Raw genomic sequence first — 21,868 nt, forward strand, 5'->3', positions numbered from 1 at the left:
CTCATGAGTGTGACATCCTTAATGATGTCACAATGATGTGCATTGTGTAGAATACAAGGGGTGGGAAAGTGAAATTGCTGTCTATTGTTATGCCTCCGGTCTTAGAGTTCAATGATCTGGAGAAGGGGCATGCCCTTTGTGGTGAGGATTTGCATAAATCATATTTTTAACATGCTTCAAACAAGAAGTTGGAAGTTGTTGAAGCCCTGTTTGGTGACAACTTGCTTGTTTGTTGCAGCAATGGAGCTAACGCTAGCAATGGAGAAGTTGGTGAATGAGAAGTTGCTCCAATTGCATTTGGAGTTTCTGTTCCATTACAATCTTGTCCATGCCATGTAGAGCTAGCATATAGGTTAATTTGGATAATTATTGCATTGTCGAGATTCTTCATTTTCATCACCCACCTAAAAGTTCATTAATGAAAGCGCGTACCACCAGGTTGCTGAGGAGCAGGGTGACTCACAATTGTAAGACTTCATAGAAGGCGAGTTTCTGAAGACACAGGTGAGAATTTTTTACTGTAAACCTTGGGAATGTAGAAGATTTAGTTGGCATGACTCTAAAGATCATACAGTTGTAGGTTTGTCAGTTCTGTAATTTCAGGGGTGAAATGCTTCTGCAGGTCGAGGACATTAAGAAGATCTCGGGATATGTGTGTCCCACCTTCGGCGAGTCGGAAAAGGGCATGGTAAGATTGTGTATGGCAATTGATGTGTAAGGCTTGTAATTGTTTGTCCTTGCATTGTGTAAGGTTTACGCTTTTTTTTTAAAAATCTTTCAGGAGTGTACCATTTTGATCTTGTTCTGCAAGGCTAAGGAGCCTAAAGAAAAGAGGGCATTTTTCCAACACAACCGTAGTTTTTGTAAATAGTCATCGAGCACAATTTCGCCACTCTTTTACCGACCCTGTAAATGTTAATCCAACTTTTTTTAATATCCAAATGGTGACAGTGTATTGTAGTTAATTGGACTTTCGCAGGCGCATGTTTCACATACAATGTGCTTATGACCTTGCATGTTGTTACATGTCTGTCATTGGAATTGTGACATATAAAGTACACACTGCACAAATTGCTCAGCAGAAGGTGGTGGTACTCTTTCTGTGTTTTGATATCATGTAGATATACCATGGCTGAAGGGAATGGGATGAAAGCTAAAGCCTGCATAATAGGCTGAGGCTACGAGTTGATGGTGAATCTGTCTTCTGCCTAGAAGATTTCGTTGTTGTCGTGCTCTGTTTTCTTGCTGTGGTTCCATAACACAATAGCCTTTTTGATGGGACAGATGCTCAGGCTGGCAGATCCTGTAACAGGTTTTAGGATGCAAAACCCTTCATGTAGGGTTTGACAATTCGTTTCGATGTATTGTAAAGAAGGGCTTGACATTTTGTGTTTGTCATGTTTTGTTTTTTCAAGCCGATGCTGTATTTGCCATGTTTTGCTCTTTTCTCCTTTCAAAATATTGGGCAAAATAGGGGTGTTTTTTTCTATAAAATTTGTCTTATGGCTTTGTTTATTTCATATTCAAAACACCTTGAAACAAAGATGAAACGGTGAAACATTTGGTAAGTGAGTGCTTTTTTTTTTTGCCATTAGAATGAATGATAGATATCCAAGTATTTGTACCATTGTATTTCCCATACCACTCGATTTGACAGACGTATATATTGAGTGACAGATTCAGGTATTAGGAAAGGGTCTCTTATGATTTGTTAGAAACTTGCTATTTGTCATGACAAACGAGCCAACTTTCGTTTGGTACTGTTGATTCATGTCAAGGTATGATTTTTCTTTTTTGCAAACAATTACGGACGTGTAATTTTTTAAAATTATTGAGTGGTTGATATTGTAACTGTTGCCATATATATATATATAGGCAGTGATGTGTGTGAACACACTTAGGACCACCGGGGTATTTTTTCCCTCTTTAGGAGGATTTTTTTTCCCGGCTAACTTATCTTTTGTACATTGACACAATCTAATACACTTTGTGTTGTGTGCATTCTTGCTTCTTCTTCTCCAAGCTTTGTGTGCTTTCCTGCAACCCTAATTCCAACAATTGTTATCAGAGCAGGCATCGGCTCTCAGGGCTACGCCGCCAGCACCCTCTGACTCACGTTCTCCGATTGAGGTGAGCTTTCACAAGCGCTTGCAGGTCCCTATACTCTGCAAATAAGCCCGTAGGGCTTAGCGTTCTCAGCAATCGCATCTGAGGTCGTTTCGGGCTCCGTTTTTGCATCTCAAGTTCTGCACAGGTGTTTTCGTCATTTTCTGCAGAAATTTTGACAGCGCAGTTTTCTGTAAAACAGGCATACGTACTCTATTGTGGACCGTGCTACATAGCACGAGTTATTTTCTGTTCAGTCTTTGCTTCATTACAGGTAGCTTTTGCATCAGTTTCAGTCAGTGGCCATGGCTGATAACAGCAATGATGTATTTCACATGTTATCTGCTGATGACAAATTGGATGGAGACAGCAACTACCCACTTTGGGCATACATGATGCAGCATGGTTTGGTTGCAAAAGGAGTGTGGAACATTGTGCAGCGTATGGATGTACGTCCAGGTTCTGTGGATGTAGGATCTGTTGTTGAGGATGTTGCAGGTTCTAGCAGCTCTACTGTTGCTGTTTTACCCACTGCTGAACAAGCTCGTTGGGATGGTAAAGATGCGCAGGCTCATGCCTTGATTGCACTTTCTGTCAAACGTAACATTACCCCACATATTCGTTCAACTAAAACAGCAAAATAGGCTTGGGATATTCTAGCTGGTTTGTATGTAGGTTGTAACGAGGCAAAAATCGCTTACCTGCGTAAAGAGCTAGAATTGAAGATTATGCAGGAAGATGATGACATGAATGTTTTTCTTGCTGAGATTAAAGATCTCAAAGAACAGTTGATTTCTGTAGGTGAGATTATTCCTGATCATTCTCTTATGCAGACTGTTCTTGATGCTTTACTTGAGACATATCAGACTTTTGCTTCCACGTGGAGACTTCTTACTGAGGATAGATGCTGTCAAGTATGATACTTTAGTCAACAAGCTCTTACAAGAAGCGCAGCCCAGGCAAAAAATAGGGCCAGGCAGCGTGCAGTTGATCAAGCATTTATTGCTGCCCAGTATAGCAGAGAAGAAGTGGTAAGGCAGCCCCTTCCACTGTTTCTTCTCCTATTAGTAGGTCTACAACTTCTTCTCCTTCCACAGGTAGCAACAATAAGTCTGAGAAGGCTCTTGATAAAGGCAAGAAAAAGACCAGGTGCAACTATTGTAAGGCAAATGATCATGTCATTAAGAATTGCCCTAAGCTAAAGGCTAAAGAGGCAAAGAAGAAAGAGTCAAATGCAGCCACAATAGCGGATGCTTCTACAAATACAGATTCTGCAAATGTTGTGCAGGATACAGAATGGACGTTTAGCGTGTATTGCCAGTATGACCCATTTGTACATGATGCATGTTTGGCAGTTTCTGTTGACTCTCATGTTTGGTATTTTGACAGTGGTGCTACAAAGCACATTACCTCGCATCGTGATATGTTCACTTCTCTTGAGGCTGTCCCTAATGGGAATACTGTCACATGTGCCAATAATGCTTCTTACCCAGTGAAGGGCGTTGGTAAAATTATGCTTACGGCTGCAAATGGCAGCGCTTTCACACTTTCAGATGCTTTGTATGTGCCAGGGATAAAGAAAAATCTATTGTCTGTCTCTGCGTTTGCTAGACTTGGACTTATAGTCAAATTTGTGAATGACAGATGTACTGTTCATGATTTGACTTCTGGTGATACGATTATTGTATCTGGCACCTTGTTTCGTGGGCTGTATAGGCTCAATTCTTATGACAAGTGTGTGGAAGATTCAGCAAATGTAGTTTCTGATGAAAAGGCAGTTTCAGATGCAAAACTATGGCATGCTCGTTTTGGTCATCTGAACTTTGCTAGTTTGCTGCGTTTGCAGAAATTTGATATGGTTACTTCATTGCCCCCTCTTGAGGCACCATTAAAACATGTTTGTGAAGGCCGTATTTTGGGCAAAATGCAGCGTTCTGCGTTTCCAAAGGATGGTTCTGTGCGGGCCAATCGCAAATTGCAACTTGTACATAGTGATGTATGTGGGCCTATGCAAACTCCGTCATTTGGTAAACACTTGTACTTTGTGACTTTCATTGATGATTACTCAAGGCATGCATGGGTATATCCACTAAAGGCAAAGTCCGAAGTGTTTTTGTGCTTCAAACAGTTTTTGCTTATGGTTGAAAATGTATCCAATTGTAATGTGGGCACCCTCCGTTCTGATCGAGGGGGGGAGTACATGTCTAAAGAGTTTGATGCATTTCTGGCTAGTCGTGGGATAAAACACCAATGTACAGTACCGTATACCCCTCAGCAAAATGGTGTTGCTGAGAGAAAAAACAGGTCACTTATGGAGATGGCACGATGTATGGTCAAGAGCCAAGATTTGCCACATACGTTTTGGCTTGAGGCTGTCATGTGTACTGCATATGTACTCAATAGGTGTCCCACTAAGGCCTTGCAGTCTATTACTCCATATGAAGCTTGGCATGGCAGGAAACCTTCTATTAGTCACTTGCGTGTCTTTGGTTGCTTGGCCTATGCTTTAGTGCCTGTGCAACAACGCAGAAAATTGGATGATAAGGCTGTCAAATGCATTTTTGTTGGCTACAGTGCTGAGAGCAAGGGTTACAGATTGTATCATCCGCAGTCTAAGCGTATCTTGATTAGTCGAGATGTTGTTTTTGTGGAAGATGCTGTGTAGCCTTTGTTATCATGTACCAAAGAGACAGGTGTGAGCTCACGGGATGTATTTGATACGTTGTTGCCTCTATTTTTAGGTGGGAATTCAAATGTAAGTCCTAATGAGGCAAATATTCAACCTATGCAGATTTCAAACGACATCATAGATCAGCCTATTTCTGATGCAGATTTACAGGATGTAATTTTTGAGGATAGGGCTGAAAATGAGCAGGCTAGAGGTATGCCTAAATGGCTGGTGCAAACCTTGCATAATAGTAAAATTGATGCACCTATATCTAGTCGTACTCGTTCAGGTTTTCAGCATGCCTCTTATGCATCAGATTGTTATGCTTTAGCTGTGTCTAGTATGTGTGAAGAGGAAGAACCTCTTTCATTTGATGAGGCACAAAAATCAGAAAATTGGTTAGCTGCAATGCAAAGTGAATATGATGCTATAATGAAGAATGGTACATGGTCTTTGTGTGATTTGCCTATTGGTAAAAAGGCCATTGAATGTAAGTGGGTTTTTAAGTTGAAACGAAAGCCAGATGGCAGTGTTGATCGCTATAAGGCTAGACTTGTTGCAAAGGGTTATGCTCAAGAAAAGGGCATTGATTTTGATGAGACCTTTGCTCCTACTTGTCGTATGACTACCATTCGTAGCATTTGTGCATTGGCAGCTCATAATGGTTGGAATGTACATCAGTTGGATATAAAGACTGCGTTCTTGAATGGAGATTTGCATGAGGAGGTGTATGTATTGCAGCCTCGATGTGGATGGATGTATGGAAGATATGGATGGATGTGTGGATAATGTGGATGATGTGGATTGGTGTATGTATGATGAGTGAATGATGTGGATTGATGTGGATGGATGTATGGAAGATATGGATGGATGTGTGGATAATGTGGATGATGTGGATTGGTGCATGCATGATGAGTGAATGATGTGGATTGATGTGGATGATGTGGATGGATGTATGGATGAGGTGGATTGATGTGTGGATAATGTGGATTGATGTGCATGGATATTTGAATGATGTGGATTGATGTGGATGGATGTATGGATGATGTGGATTCATGTGTGGATGATGCGATTGGATGTGATTTAATGTAGGAATGATGTGATGTGATAGGGATCGATGATGAAAATAAAATTGTGGTAAGATGAAAAAAAAAGATGGGGTCTAATGTGAAAGGATGCGGAGTAATAAGAAAAGATAGAAATATTGTTGGAACTGTATTTGTTTGTGAAATCTGTTTTTTAAATGACTGTTTTATATCAAGAATGCTGGGCAAGCATTTTGATCGTCTTGTGAATGAGGTCATGGAGGCCTATCTGTTTAAGTTGCAACTGTTGGACGGAGAGTCATCGGAGGACGTCTCACATAGCAAGGTCGACCAGCCTCAGTTTGATTAAATGGTGAGCTTCCGGTACAGTGGATGAGGGACCAAGGAAGTGGCCTATGAGTGAAGCGCTAGGTGACCTACGAAGGATCCTAGAGGGTGCTGACCATACGGTGCTCGGGCTTTGGGTCGCCGAAGATAACCACGAGTACGTCGGGGAAGATATTGGAACAAGGAGTAAGAGTTGTTTTCTGAATTCAGGCATGGATCTGGTTGATTGACCTTGCTGGTCCTCAACGGATGAGTCCATGGCTCTTTTATATGGATCTGTTGGTTGATCTTGCACGGAGATTCCATCTGGATATTTTTATGTGATTATATTGTCGGGTATCATGAGCTAGGAACTATTGAAAAGGCTCCTAAGTGAACAGGTGGTGAGCGTTCTGGTTGCCAATGACGCCATAGGTACACCGATGAAGGAAGGAATTGGAAATTAGGATTCAACTAGATAATTAGAGGATTATGATCAATAACACTATGGTTTCATTAAATGATTGTTTTAAAGATTGTTGAATCTGTGAAAAAGGCAAGTTCATATTGGGTGTGTAAGTGGTGTGACTAGTTTTATGTTTGCATGAATATCCGGCTAGGGGGCCTGGGAACTCTTTTTCCTGGTACCCGGGATAAAGCCTAACCAAATTCCTATTTGGATCCCATCACTACAGTGGTTGGGCGGTTGCACACGTCAATCCATATCATTCAAACATCCATGCACATCAATCCACCCCATTTCACAAGCATTCCCATTCTCATCTAATCACATCTTTTTCTATCTCATCACTTGTTTCCTCATTTTTCCTCATCAGATCTCACCCACTTGCATCTACCCATATACCTCATCACTTCACATACATTAACATCTATCCAGTTTACATCGCATCTTATCACATTCATTTCACATCACATCTCATTCATTCACATCCTGATTCACATGCTAACACATTCATTTATGTCCCTTATCGTTTATTCACATTTTGATTCACATCACATCACATCCATTCACATCCCTTATCATTCATTCACATCCTGATTCACATCATATCACATTCATTCACATCCCTTATCATTCATTCACATCCTATATCATTCATTCACATCCTGATTCACATCACATCACATCTCTTATCATTCATTCACATCCCGATTCATATGCTATCACATTCATTCACATCCTATATCATTCATTCACATCCCGATTCATATGCTATCACATTCATTCACATCCTATATCATTCATTCACATCCTTTATCATTCATATCTGTCCAATTTACTTCACATCTCATCGCTTCAATTCTCATTCATATCCATCACATTTACATCCACATATATTTTCCCACACATACACCCACATCCATACTTATCACATACACATCCACATCTATCCTTTCACATACATCTACATCCATACTTATCACATACACATCCACATCTATCCTTTCACATACATCCACATCTATCCTTTCACATACATCTACATCCATACTTATCACATACACATCCACATCTATCCTTTCACATACATCCACATCTATCTTTTCACATACATCCACATCCATATTTATCACATACACATCCACATCTATCCTTTCACATACACTCATCCACATCCATTCTTTAACATACATCCACTTCTATTCTTCACATACATCCACATGTACTTATCACATACACTCATCCACATCCATTCTTTAACATACATCCACTTCTATTCTTCACATACATCCATATCCATACTTATCACATACACATCCACATCTATCCTTTCACGTACATCCACATCCATATTTATCACATACACATCCACATCTATCCTTTCACATACATCCACATCCATATTTATCACATACACATCCGCATCTATCCTTTCACATACATCCACATCCATACTTTAACATACATCCACTTCTATTCTTCACATACATCCACATCCATCCATCCATTCATTCCCATCTATCTGATTCGCATCCCATCTCATCACATCTATTTACCTCTCATTCTCATCACATATATCCATCCATTCATTCTCATCTATTTGATTCATATCACATATCATCACATCTATCTACCTCTCATTCTCATTACTTCAATTTTCATCATATCTAATCTCTATTCATTCTCATCTATCTGATTCACATCCTATCTCATCACATCCATTCTTAGAATGCAAGAGAACCCTTATTTTTTTATATAAAGATTCTTTACACATCTATTTGTGCATAATTTCAATTTTAAGGAGAATAACACTTTTAAAATAAAAATAAATCTTTTATGCATAAATCCAATTTTAATGAGAATAACTCTTTTGAAATAAAAATAAATTCTTTATACACCTATTTATGCATAAAATCAAAATTGACGAGAATAACTCTTTTAAAATTAAAAAAAAATTCTTTATGCACCTTTCTATGCATAAAATCAAAATCGATGAGAATAACTCTTTTGAAATAAAAATAAATTTCTTTACGCACCTTTCTATGCATAAAATCAAAATCGATGAGAATAACTCTTTTGAAATAAAAATAAATTTCTTTACGCACCTTTCTATGCATAAAATCAAAATCGATGAGAATAACTCTTTTGAAATAAAAATAAATTTCTTTATGCACCTTTCTATGCATAAAATCAAAATCGACGAGAATAACTCTTTTGAAATAAAAATAAATTTCTTTATGCACCTTTCTATGCATAAAATCAAAACCGATGCATAAAAACACAATTCCTTTAGTTTGCATAGACTTCATTCTCTGCACATTCACATGTCCAATTCTTTTATGCCAAATGTCTGTGTCTGCAACAATTCCTGAACCATTTGTAAACATCGCAGCCTCTTTCCAAAGGCTACAGGTTATATGACCCAGAGTGGAATGAGGCTGTTGTCAGCAGAGATGTCTTTGATGAGCATGTTCTAGCTTCCACTGTTGAGGAGCCACCGCTTCTTGTAGAGCCAGATGAGTATGAGGATGAGTCTTGGGCTATTATTCCAGCTAGCCAGCCTCAGTTAGTAGTAGAGGTTGACACCGAGGTTGGAGATTTGCCACAGCAGCAGCAACAAGAGGCTCTGCATTCTGTTCGGGTACACCAAAGTGGTTGTTGGATACCATTTGGGAGTCAAGTTTTAGAGAGTATCTCTTCGAGTGGACCACGGAGGATGTTCTAAAATATTACATGCATGCACACACACATGTTCATGTCTGTGTGCTTACACGCGTACGCACATGCACGAAAAATAAATTTCTTTATGCATCTTTCTATGCATAAAATGAAAATTGATGAAAATAACTCTTTTGAAATAAAAATAAATTTCTTTATACATCTTTTTATGCATAAAATCAAAATTACACTTTTAGAATACACAATTGGTGGGGATTACTCTTTTTTGGATAATAAAAGATAAAACTTATTTCACCAATTTTTAGAAAATTTCACCATAACCTCCTTTGTATAGCTGGCCATTTTTCAATTTTTCCTAACTTAAAATTACTTCAAAATTATCCCCAATTGGTTAAAAATTATCCCCAACACTCTAAACTAATCAAATTTCACTTTTAAGTAATCTTTTGAGGGATCTACTCTTGTTTGCAACAAGAGTGGCCACCAATTCTTTAGAAGAGGGAATGGTCAAAAACTAGTGAATTATTAAGAAATTCACAATTCTTTCATCCACATCCATTCTTTAACATACATCCACTTCTATTCTTCACATACATCCACATCCATACTTATCACATACACATCCATATCTATCCTTTCACATACATCCACATCCATATTTATCATATACACATCCACATCTATCCTTTCACATACATCCACATCCATACTTATCACATACACATCCACATCTATCCTTTCACATACATCCACATCCATATTTATCACATACACATCCACATCTATCCTTTCACATACATCCACATCCATACTTTAACATACATCCACTTCTATTCTTCATATACATCCACATCCATCCATCCATTCATTCCCATCTATCTGATTCGCATCCCATCTCATCACATCTATTTACCTCTCATTCTCATCACATCTATCCATCCATTCATTCTCATCTATTTGATTCATATCACATATCATCACATCTATCTACCTCTCATTCTCATTACTTCAATTTTCATCACATCTAATCTCTATTCATTCTCATCTATCTGATTCACATCCTATCTCATCACATCCATTCTTAGAATGCAAGAGAATCCTTATTTTTTTATATAAAGATTCTTTACACATCTATTTATGCATAATTTCAATTTTAAGGAGAATAACACTTTCAAAATAAAAATAAATCTTTTATGCATAAATCCAATTTTAATGAGAATAACTCTTTTGAAATAAAATAAATTCTTTATGCACCTATTTATGTCTCCAATTAGACAAGCATAGAAATTACTTTTAGATTAGAGAAATGCTTCATGAGAAGCTTCATTCGAAAAATAAATTTCTTTATGCACCTTTCTATGCATAAAATCAAAATCGATGAGAATAACTCTTTTGAAATAAAAATAAATTTCTTCATGCACCTTTCTATGCATAAAATCAAAATCGATGAGAATAACTCTTTTGAATTAAAAATAAATATCTTTATGCACCTTTCTATGCATAAAATCAAAATCGATGAGAATAACTCTTTTGAAATAAAAATAAATTTCTTTATGCACCTTTCTATGCATAAAATCAAAATCGATGAGAATAACTCTTTTGAAATAAAAATAAATTTCTTTATGCATCTTTCTATGCATAAAATCAAAATTACACTTTTAGAATACACAATTGGTGGGAATTACTCTTTTTTGGATAATAAAAGATAAAACTTATTTCACCAATTTTTAGAAAATTTCACCATAACCTCCTTCGTATGGCTGACCATTTTTCAAATTTTCCTAACTTAAAATTACTTAAAAATTATCCCCGATTGGTTTTAAGCACTCTAAAATAATCAAATTTCACTTTTAAAAGAGAAACAATATGAAAAGTTTAATTCCAACAATTAGATTACTTAACTAGAATAAAGAAGGGCTCAATTTAAGAATGGGAGAGGAGGAAAGCCTTTCCAAGAAGGCATAGCATCTGTTTATCATTTTAAGATAACAAACAATTTAGAAAACCATTAAAAGAATAAGAAAAGTAAGATTTCTTACTTACATGAAATTCTGGGAGCTTTCCTTGGGCTTGATGGTTTGAGGGATCTACTCTTGTTTGCAACAAGAGTGGCCACCAATTCTTTAGAAGAGGGAATGGTCAAAAACTAGTGAATTATTAAGAAATTCACAGTTCTTGGCTCTTGGGAGGAGTAGAGTAACAGTGCATAAAACACTATTAAGCTTCAACAAAGGGGAAGGCTTCTATTTAAAGGAAAAAGCGAGCTTCTAACCAAGCAAACTGATTCTAGAGTTTTCCAGATCAGTTTAGTCAATTTTTGACCATTTTTAGGTCAATTTAGCTTACTTTTTGGAACTAGACTTGAATTAGGAGAGAGGAGAGATGAAATATCTCAATTTTTTATAATTTTAAACTCCACCACACATGTGAAGTAGGTGCCTCCTTCATGAGGGGAGAATTCCCATTGTGAGGTGTCAAAAATCCATTTTTTTAGTAATTCCTTTGGTCCTTAGTCTACTCTTCATCTTATGTGAGTATTTACTCATTTTTGGGGGGATTTTCTTTATTTCTTCTATTTATCTTCTCCACACATTTTGATGAATTTGATTGGCCCCTCAAAACCTTAATTTAAAATTTTTCAAAAATTTGGACCCCTAGGATAAGGCCTCTTGAACAGATTATACTTAATTTCTAATGCACCTTCTGAAAATCTTTTTGAACTTCTGTTTCGGGGGAACTTATTTTAATAAGAAGAGATATTTTTCCATCCAAAAATATTCAAAATCGAAATAACCTCTCTCTAGAGCATTTTCTCTCTCTAAGCTAAAACAGGTAGAAACAAGATCTTTTATATTTCTGAAGAGGGGTTTGATTACAGGGGAAGATATTGGACATCCTGAGAGACTAAGAAGGAATCTTACATTCTACCCCACTTAAAAAACGTGAGATGTCCTCATCTCGCAAAACTAGAGGAGAATTCTTTTCCTTAAGATCCAACTGATTCTGGGTTCCTTATAGTATGGAGAACCCAACAGAATACTCGGATAAAGATCCCTTATATAAAACTCATCATTATCAGATAATAATTCACTCAGATCGTAACATTCAATCCTTATCACAATAATGGTCCATTAGACCGAGATTTCTATCTGAACAGTCCACCATGGAAATTTTTAATTTTACAGAGTTTTAATTTGACACCCCTTAACTTGATCCAGTGGGTCAGCAGCAATCTACCAAATCCACTAATCTCATAGTGATTTGCTGAAGTCATTAATGTCATTCCACCTACGAACATTATCACAGGAACTCATCCCATTCATCCTTATTGTGGTTTTGCTTAGTTATTACAATTCAGCCAGAATGCAGAAATCTTCATTTTTCAATCAGAATCCAAATCAACTCATCAATTCTCAATCAGAATTTAAAATCATATCAACCACATTCGAATTCATCATCTAGATAGTATTAATGCTTACAATTCAAGTCTTAGATTTACTCGTATATACTGCGAGTAAAGAGTTGCAGTTATACCCTCGATATATACGGGTAGTCACGGTCCTTGGAACTATAAGGTAAATACCATCATGTCTAGGCCTCAAGCAAGTCAGGGATTCCATACAATTGCGGTACTTCCATCTGAAGACCCAATTACCAATTTATGAATTACAGTTTGAATATTAATTTATATGAATGTTATCATACAATTACAACCTTTTACTGCTTCTTCATAAATTTTTGACATTTTTGGCTTCTCAGTTGATCCTCATCAGCCAAAATTTGCTCTGATACCAAAACTGTAAGATCCCTGATCCCACTGCGCAACGAATTTGGGGGTGCTAGTAGCGGAAGTAGCACTTCTTGCACGGGGCAAGGTCCCACACTCGGGGCCTCACCCACGGATATCCAGACAAGAGACTAATCCGTCGGTTCTTCCAAAACCGAACTCTGAAAAACTTCCCTTGCCCGGAAAGCACGAGCGATTCCTCCAGGATAACTTTTCTCTAACGTAGTCAAAAGCTTGAACTAACTGAATTGATCTGACCAAACCCGTAAGTCCTATAATCAGATCAGGGAAAAGATTGTACTTGGATCATAGAGATCAACACTTTTTTTCCATTGAGAGGCACAGCCATTGATTCTTTTCCATGGAACAATTTTTATCCAGGATTTACCTCATCTATCGTACTATACAGAAATTGAGTCTCGATTTACGGATCCATCAGTCCACCCTAACCCCATCTAGTCCCATGGGTTAGCCAACCACCCAACCACTGTAGTGATGGGATCGTACTATACAGAAATTGAGTCTCGATTTACGGATCCATCAGTCAGCCTAACCCCATCCAGTCCCATGGGTTAGCCAACCGCCCAACCACTATAGTGATGGGATCCAAATAGGAATTTGGTTAGGTTTTGTCCCGGGTACTAGGGAAAAGAGTTCCTAGGTCCCCTAGCCGGATATTCATGCAAACATAAAACCAATCACACCACTTACACACCCAATATGAACTTGTATTTTTCATAGATTCAACAATCTTTAAAACAATCATTTAATGAAACCATAGTGTTATTGATCATAATCCTCTAATTATCCAGTTGAATCCTAATTTCCAATTCCTTCCTTCATCGGTGTACCTATGGCATCATTGGCAACCAGAACGCTAACCATTTGTTTACTTGGGGGCCTTTCTAATAGTTCCTAGCTCATAGTACCCAACAATATAATCACATAAAAATATCCAGATGGAATCTCCGTTGAAGATTAGCAAGATCAACCACAACAGATCCATGTAAAAGAGCCATGGACTCATCCGTTGAGGACCAGCAAGGTCAATCAACCAGATCCATACCCGAATTCAGAAAACAACTCTTACTCCTTGTTCCAATATCTTCCCCGATGTACTCGTGGTGGGTATCTTCGGTGACCCAGAGCCCGAGCACCGTATGGTCAGCACCCTCTAGGATCCTTCGCGCAGGTCACCTAGCGCTTCACTCATAGGCCATTTCCTTGGTCCCTCATCCACTGTACCGGAAGCTCACCATTTAATCAAACAGAGGCTGGTCAAGACCTCGGCCGACCTTGCTATGCGAGACTCCTCCGATGACTCTCCATCCTCAGCAGTTGCAACTTTAACAGATAGGCCTCCACGACCTCATTTACAAGACGGTCAAAATGCTTCCCCACCATTCTTGATATAAAACAGTCATTTAAAAAACAGATTTCACAAACAAATACAGTTCCAACAAATACAGTTCCAACAATATTTCTATCTTTTCTCATTACTCCGCATCCTTTCACATTAGACTCCATCTTTTTTTTAAATCTTACCACAATTTTATTTTCATCATCGATCCCTATCACATCACATCATTCCTACATCAAATCACGTCCAATCGCATCATCCACACATCATCCATACATCCATCCACATCAATCCACATCATTCAAACATCCATGCACATCAATCCACATTATCCACACATCAATCCACCTCATCCATACATCCATCCACATTATCCACACGTCAATCCACCTCATCTATACATACATCAAATCACATCATTCAAACATCCATGCACATCAATCCACATTATCCACACATCAATCCACCTCATCCATACATCCATCCACATTATCCACACGTCAATCCACCTCATCTATACATACATCAAATCACATCCAATCGCATCATCCACACATAAATCCACATCATCCATACATCCATCCACATCAATCCACACGTCAATCCACATCATTCAAACATCCATGCACATCAATCCACATTATCCACACATCAATCCACCTCATCCATACATCCATCCACATCATTCACTCTCATCATACATACACCAATCCACATCATCCACATTATCCACACATCCAACCATATCTTCCATACATCCATCCACATCAATCCACACGTCAATCCACATCATTCAAACATCCATGCACATCAATCCACCTCATTTCATAAGCATTCCCATTCTCATCTAGTCACATCTTTTTCTATCTCATCACTTGTTTCCTCATTTTTCCTCATCACATCTCACCCACTTGCATCTACCCATATATCTCCTCACTTCACATACATTAACATCTATCCAGTTTACATCGCATCTTATCACATTCATTTCACATCACATCTCATTCATTCACATCCTGATTCACATTCATTCATGTCCCTTATCGTTCATTCGCATTTCGATTCACATCACATCACATCCATTCACATCCCTTATCATTCATTCACATCCCGATTCACATCACATCTTATCCATTCACATCCCTTATCATTCATTCACATCCTATATCATTCATTCACATCTTGATTCACATCACATCACATCCATTCACATCCCTTATCATTCATTCACATCCTATATCATTCATTCACATCCGAATTCATATGCTATCATATTCATTGACATCTTATATCATTCATTCACATCCCTTATCATTCATATCTGTCCAGTTTACTTCACATCTCATCGCTTCAATTCTTATTCATATCCATCACATTTACATCCACATATATTCTCCCACACATACATCCACATCCATACTTATCACATACACATCCACATCTATCCTTTCACATACATCCACATCCATACTTATCACATAAACATCCGCATCTAACCTTTCACATACATCCACATCCATATTTATCACATACACATCCATGTCTATCCTTTCACATACACTCATCCACATCCGTTCTTTAACATACATCCACTTCTATTCTTCACATACATCCACATCCATACTTATCGCATACACATCCACATCTATTCTTTCACATACATCCACATCCATATTTATCACATACACATACATCCACATCCATACTTATCACATACACATCCACATCTATCCTTTCACATACATCCACATCCATATTTATCACATACACATCCACATCTATCCTTTCACATACATCCACATCCATACTTTATCACATACACATCTACATCTATCCTTTCACATATATCCATATCCATACTTATCACATACACATCCACATCTATCCTTTCACATACATCCACATCCATTTTTTAACATACATCCACTTCTATTCTTCACATACATCCACATCCATCCATCCATTCATTCCCATCTATCTGATTTGCATCCCATCTCATCACATCTATTTACCTCTCATTCTCATCACATCTATCCATCCATTCATTCTCATCTATTTGATTCATATCACATATCATCACATCTATCTACCTCTCATTCTCATTACTTCAATTTTCATCCCATCTAATCTCTATTCATTCTCATCTATCTGATTCACATCCTATCTCATCACATCCATTCTTAGAATGCAAGAGAATCCTTATTTTTTATATAAAGGTTCTTTACACATCTATTTATGCATAATTTCAATTTTAAGGAGAATAACACTTTCAAAATAAAAATAAATCTTTTATGCAAAAATTTAATTTTAGTGAGTAACTCTTTTAAAATAAAAATAAATTCTTTATACACCTATTTATGCATAAAATCAAAATTGACAAGAATAACTCTTTTAAAATAAAAATAAATTTCTTTATGCACCTTTCTATGCATAAAATAAAAATCGATGAGAATAACTCTTTTGAAGCAAAAATAAATTTCTTTATGCACCTTTCTATGCATAAAATCAAAATGGATGAGAATAACTCTTTTGAAATAAAAATAAATTTCTTTATGCACCTTTCTATGCATAAAATCAAAATGGATGAGAATAACTCTTTTGAAATAAAAATAAATTTCTTTATGCACCTCTCTATGCATAAAATCAAAATCGATGAGAATAGCTCTTTTGAAATAAAAATAAATTTCTTTATGCACCTTTCTATGCATAAAATCAAAATCGATGAGAATACCTCTTTTGAAATAAAAATAAATTTCTTTATGCACCTTTCTATGCATAAAATCAAAATTGATGAGAATAGCTCTTTTGAATTAAAAATAAATATATTTATGCACCTTTCTATGCATAAAATCAAAATCGATGAGAATAACTCTTTTGAAATAAAAATAAATTTTTTCTATGCACCTTTCTATGCATAAAATCAAAATCGATGAGAATAACTCTTTTGAAATAAAAATAAATTTCTTTATGCATCTTTCTATGCATAAAATCAAAATTACACTTTTAGAAGACACAATTGGTGGGGATTACTCTTTTTTGGATAATAAAAGATAAAACTTATTTCACCAATTTTTAGAAAATTTCACCATAACCTCCTTCATATGGCTGACCATTTTTCAAATTTTCCTAATTTGAAATTACTTAAAAATTATCCCCAATTGGTTTTAAGCACTCTCAACTAATCAAATTTCACTTTTAAAAGAGAAACAATATGAAAAGTTTAATTCCAACAATTAGATTACTTAACTAGAATAAAGAAGGGCTCAATTTAAGAATGGGAGAGGGGGAAAGCCTTTCCAAGAAGGCATAGCATCTTAAGATAACAAACAATTTAGAAAACCATTAAAAGAATAAGAAAAGTAAGATTTCTTACTTACATGAAATTCTGGGAGCTTTCCTTTGGCTTGATGGTTTGAGGGATCTACTCTTGTTTGCAACAAGAGTGGCCACCAATTCTTTAGAAGAGGGAATGGTCAAAAACTAGTGAATTATTAAGAAATTCACAATTCTTGGCTCTTGGGAGGAGTAGAGTAACAGTGCATAAAACACTATTAAGCTTCAACAAAGGGGAAGGCTTCTATTTAAAGAAAAAAGTGAGCTTCTAACCAAGCAAACTGATTCTAGAATTTTCCAGATCAGTTTGGTCAATTTTTGACCATTTTTAGGTCAGTTTAGCTTACTTTTTGGAACTAGACTTGAATTAGGAGAGAGGAGAGATGAAATATCTCAATTTTTTATAATTTTAAACTCCACCACACATGTGAAGTAGGCGCCTCCTTCATGAGGGGGGAATTCCCATTGTGAGGTGTCAAAAATCCATTTTTTAGTAATTCCTTTGGTCCTTAGTCCACTCTTCATCTTATGTGAGTATTTACTCATTTTTGGGGGGATTTTCTTTATTTCGTCTATTTATCTTCTCCACACATTTTGATGAATTTGATTGGCCCCTCAAAACCTTAATTTAAAATTTTTCAAAAATTTGGACCCCTAAGATAAGGCCTCTTGAACAGATTATACTTGATTTCTAATGCACCTTCTGAAAATCTTTTTGAACTTCTGTTTCGGGAGAACTTATTTTAATAAGAAGATATATTTTTCCATCCAAAAATATTCAAAATCTGAATAATCTCTCTCTAGAGTATTTTCTCTCTCTAAGCCAGAACAGGTAGAAATAAGATCTTTTATATTTCTGAAGAGGGATTTGATTACAGGGAAAGATACTGGACATCCTGAGAGACTGGGGAAGAATCTTACATTCTACCCCACTTAAAAAACGTGAGATGTCCTCATCTCGCAAAACTAGAGGAGAATTCTTTTCCTTAAGATCCAATTGATTCTAGGTTCCTTATAGTCTGGAGAACCCAACAAAATCCTGGGATAAAGATCCCTTATATAAAACTCATCATCATCAGATAATAATTCACTCAGATCGTAACATTCAATCCTTATCACAATAATGGTTCATTAGACCGAGATTTCTATTTGAATAGTCTGCCATGAAAATTTTTAATTTTATAATAGAGTTTTAATTTGACACCCCTTAACTTGATCCACTGGGTCAAGTGTTAACAATAGCAATCTGCCATCACAATCCACTAATCTCATAGTGATTTATTGAAGTCATTAACATCATTCGAGCTACGAACATTATCACAGCGACTCGTCCCATTCATCCTTATTGTGGTTTTGCTTAGTTATTACAATTCAGCGCGAGAATGTAGATCATCTAGATAGTATTAATGCTTACAATTTCAAGTCTTAGATTTACTCGTATATACTGCCAGTAAAGAGCTGCAGTTATACCCTCGGTATATACGGGTAGTCACGGTCCTTAGAACTATAAGGTAAATACCATCATGTCTAGCCCTCAAGCAAGTCAGGGATTCCATATAATTGCGGTACTTCCATCTGAAGACCCAATTACCAATTTACGAATTACAGTTTGAATATTAATTTGTATGAATTTTATCATACAATTACAACCTTTTATTGCTTCTTCATAAATTTTTGACATTTTTGGCTTCTCAGTTGATCCTCATTAGCCAAAATTTGCTCTGATACCACCTGTAAGATCCCTGACCCCACTGTGCAATGAATTTGGGGGTGCTAGCAGCGGAAGTAGCACTTCTTACACGGGGCAGGGTCCCACACTCGGGGCCTCGCCCATGGATATCCAACATGAGACTAATTCATCGGTTCTTCAAAAACCAAACTCGGAAAAACTTCCCTTGCCCGGAAAGCACGGGCGATTCCTCCAGGATAACTTTTCTCTAACGTAGTCAAAAGCTTGAACTAACTGAACTGATCTGACCAAACCCCTAAGTCCCATAATCAGATCAGGGAAAAGATTGTACTTGGATCATAGATAATACCAACGCTTTTTTCCTCATTGAGAGGCACAGCCCTTTGATAGATATCTTTGGATGGAAAATATCCCTTCTTATTAAAATAAATTCCCCTGAAAGAGAAGTTTAATATCCCATTGATTAGGGTCGAGATGTCCAGATAGATGCTTGACGACATCATGGAGTAGCAGATGCAGTCAATCCGCAAGGATATAAAAGTTGCCCAGGATAGACAAAAGCAGTATGCAGATAAGAAGAGGTCAGGCAAAAAATTCAAAGAAGCAGATATGGTCTTCATTCGAGTACGCCCCAAAAGAAGTTCTCTATCTCTTGGGAAGTACAAGAAGTTATCCTCCAGATAGTGTGGGCCATATCTGATTACAAAGAAAGTAGGTGACTTAGCCTATGAACTTCTTCTGCCTCCTCATCTCATGTCAGCCTACTTAAGAAGTATGTATCGAGCCCGAATCATGTGCTTAATGATGAACTCTTAACTTCTTCAACCCAAGGGCAGATGGAACTCCAACCTGAAGAAATCCTTAATGTTTGAGAGAAGGTTCTCAGGATAGAATTCTGAGAGAATTATTAGTAGTCAAATGGAAGTTCTATCCTTTTGAAGATGCCACCTGGGAGAAAGAAGCCCAAACCGATGCGAGATTACCCCCAGTTTGCGAGATGAGGACATCTCGCATTTTTCAAGTGGGAGAGGATGTAAGATTCCTCCCCAACCCCTCAAGATGTCTAGTTTCTTCCCTTGTAATTAATCCCCTTTTCAGAATAATAAAAGATCTTGTTTCTACCTGTTTTGGCCTAGAGAGAGAAAATATTCTAGAGAGAGATAATTTAATTTTTAGATATCTTTAGATGGAAAAATATCCCTTCTTATTAAAATAAATTTCCTCGAAATAGAAGTTTAAAAAGAAATTCCTAAGGTGCATTAGAAATAAATTATAATGTGTATAAAAGACCTTAGCCAAAGGGCCCCTGTTTTTAGAAAGTTTTGGATTAAGGTCCACACAAAGGTTTGACAGGCCAATGAGATTAATCCAAATGTAGGGAGGAGATAAATTAAAGAATAAAAGAAAAACCCTCCAAAAATGAGTAAATGCTCACATAAGATGAAGAGTGGACTAAGGACCAAAGAAAAGAATTAAAAAACTGATTTTTGACACCTCAGTGTGGGGATCTCCCCTCATGAAGTAGGCGCCTTTTTCTCATCATTACCCCCAATTTTTAATCAATAAAATGAGATATTTTCATCTCTCCTCTCTCCTGTTTCAAATCTAGATCCAATTTTTAATCAATAAAATGAGATATTTTCATCTCTCCTATTTCAAATCTAGATCCAAAAAGTAAGCTAAACTGACCCAAAAATTGACCAAACTAATCTGGAAAATTCTAGAATCAGTTTGTTTGGTTAGAGGCTCACTTTTTCCTATAAATAGAAGCCTCCCCCTTTGTAAAAGCTTAATGGTGTTTATGCACTGTTTACTGTACTCTTGTCCTGAGAGCCATCTACATTTAATTTTTTAATAATTCAATTGTTTTTGGTCTAATCCTCTCCAAAGTGAATTGGTGGCTACTATTGCTTCAAACAAGAGTAGAACCCTCAATCCCTCAAGCCAATGGAGAGCTTACAAGCTCCATGTAAGATAATTTTCTTACTTTGTTTTACGAATTTTAATGAAAAATCTATGGTTTTCTTTATTTTTATGTTTTGCAAATGATTGAATTAAATTCAAATGCTATGCCTTTGATGAAAAGGCCACCCCCTTCTCTTCTTTACATTCCAACCTTTCTTAATCCTAGAAAGATTAACTAAGTGATTAATTAAACTCTTCTTATTGTTTACTCTCTTGAATTTAGAAAATTATGTAGATTAGAGTTCTATAATTCTAAATTGGGTTAATTAAGTTAAGTGAAGAAAGATAAAAATGAGAAATGGTTAGCCATACAAAGGAGGTTATGGCAAAATTTTTAAGAATTCTGTGAAAAAGAAAGTTTGTTTTTATGTTATTCCAAAAGAGTAATTCCCACTATTTTTGCATCTAAAAGAAATATTCTAATTACTCCATGTACATATTCACCTATGAATATGCATGGATATC

At 36.6% G+C, this 21,868-nt stretch overlaps 1 pseudogene; it reads left to right on the top strand.

Annotated features, from left to right (window-relative positions):
• Positions 1-816, top strand: part of LOC147631452 (ferritin-2, chloroplastic-like) — a 1,153-nt pseudogene extending 337 nt beyond the window's left edge.
• Positions 817-21,868: the final 21,052 nt, after the last annotated feature.

This window comes from Cibotium barometz, chromosome 15 (genome assembly GCF_041138505.1).
Source record: "Cibotium barometz isolate CiBa-2024 chromosome 15, ASM4113850v1, whole genome shotgun sequence".
NCBI classification, from domain to species: Eukaryota; Viridiplantae; Streptophyta; class Polypodiopsida; order Cyatheales; family Cibotiaceae; genus Cibotium; species Cibotium barometz.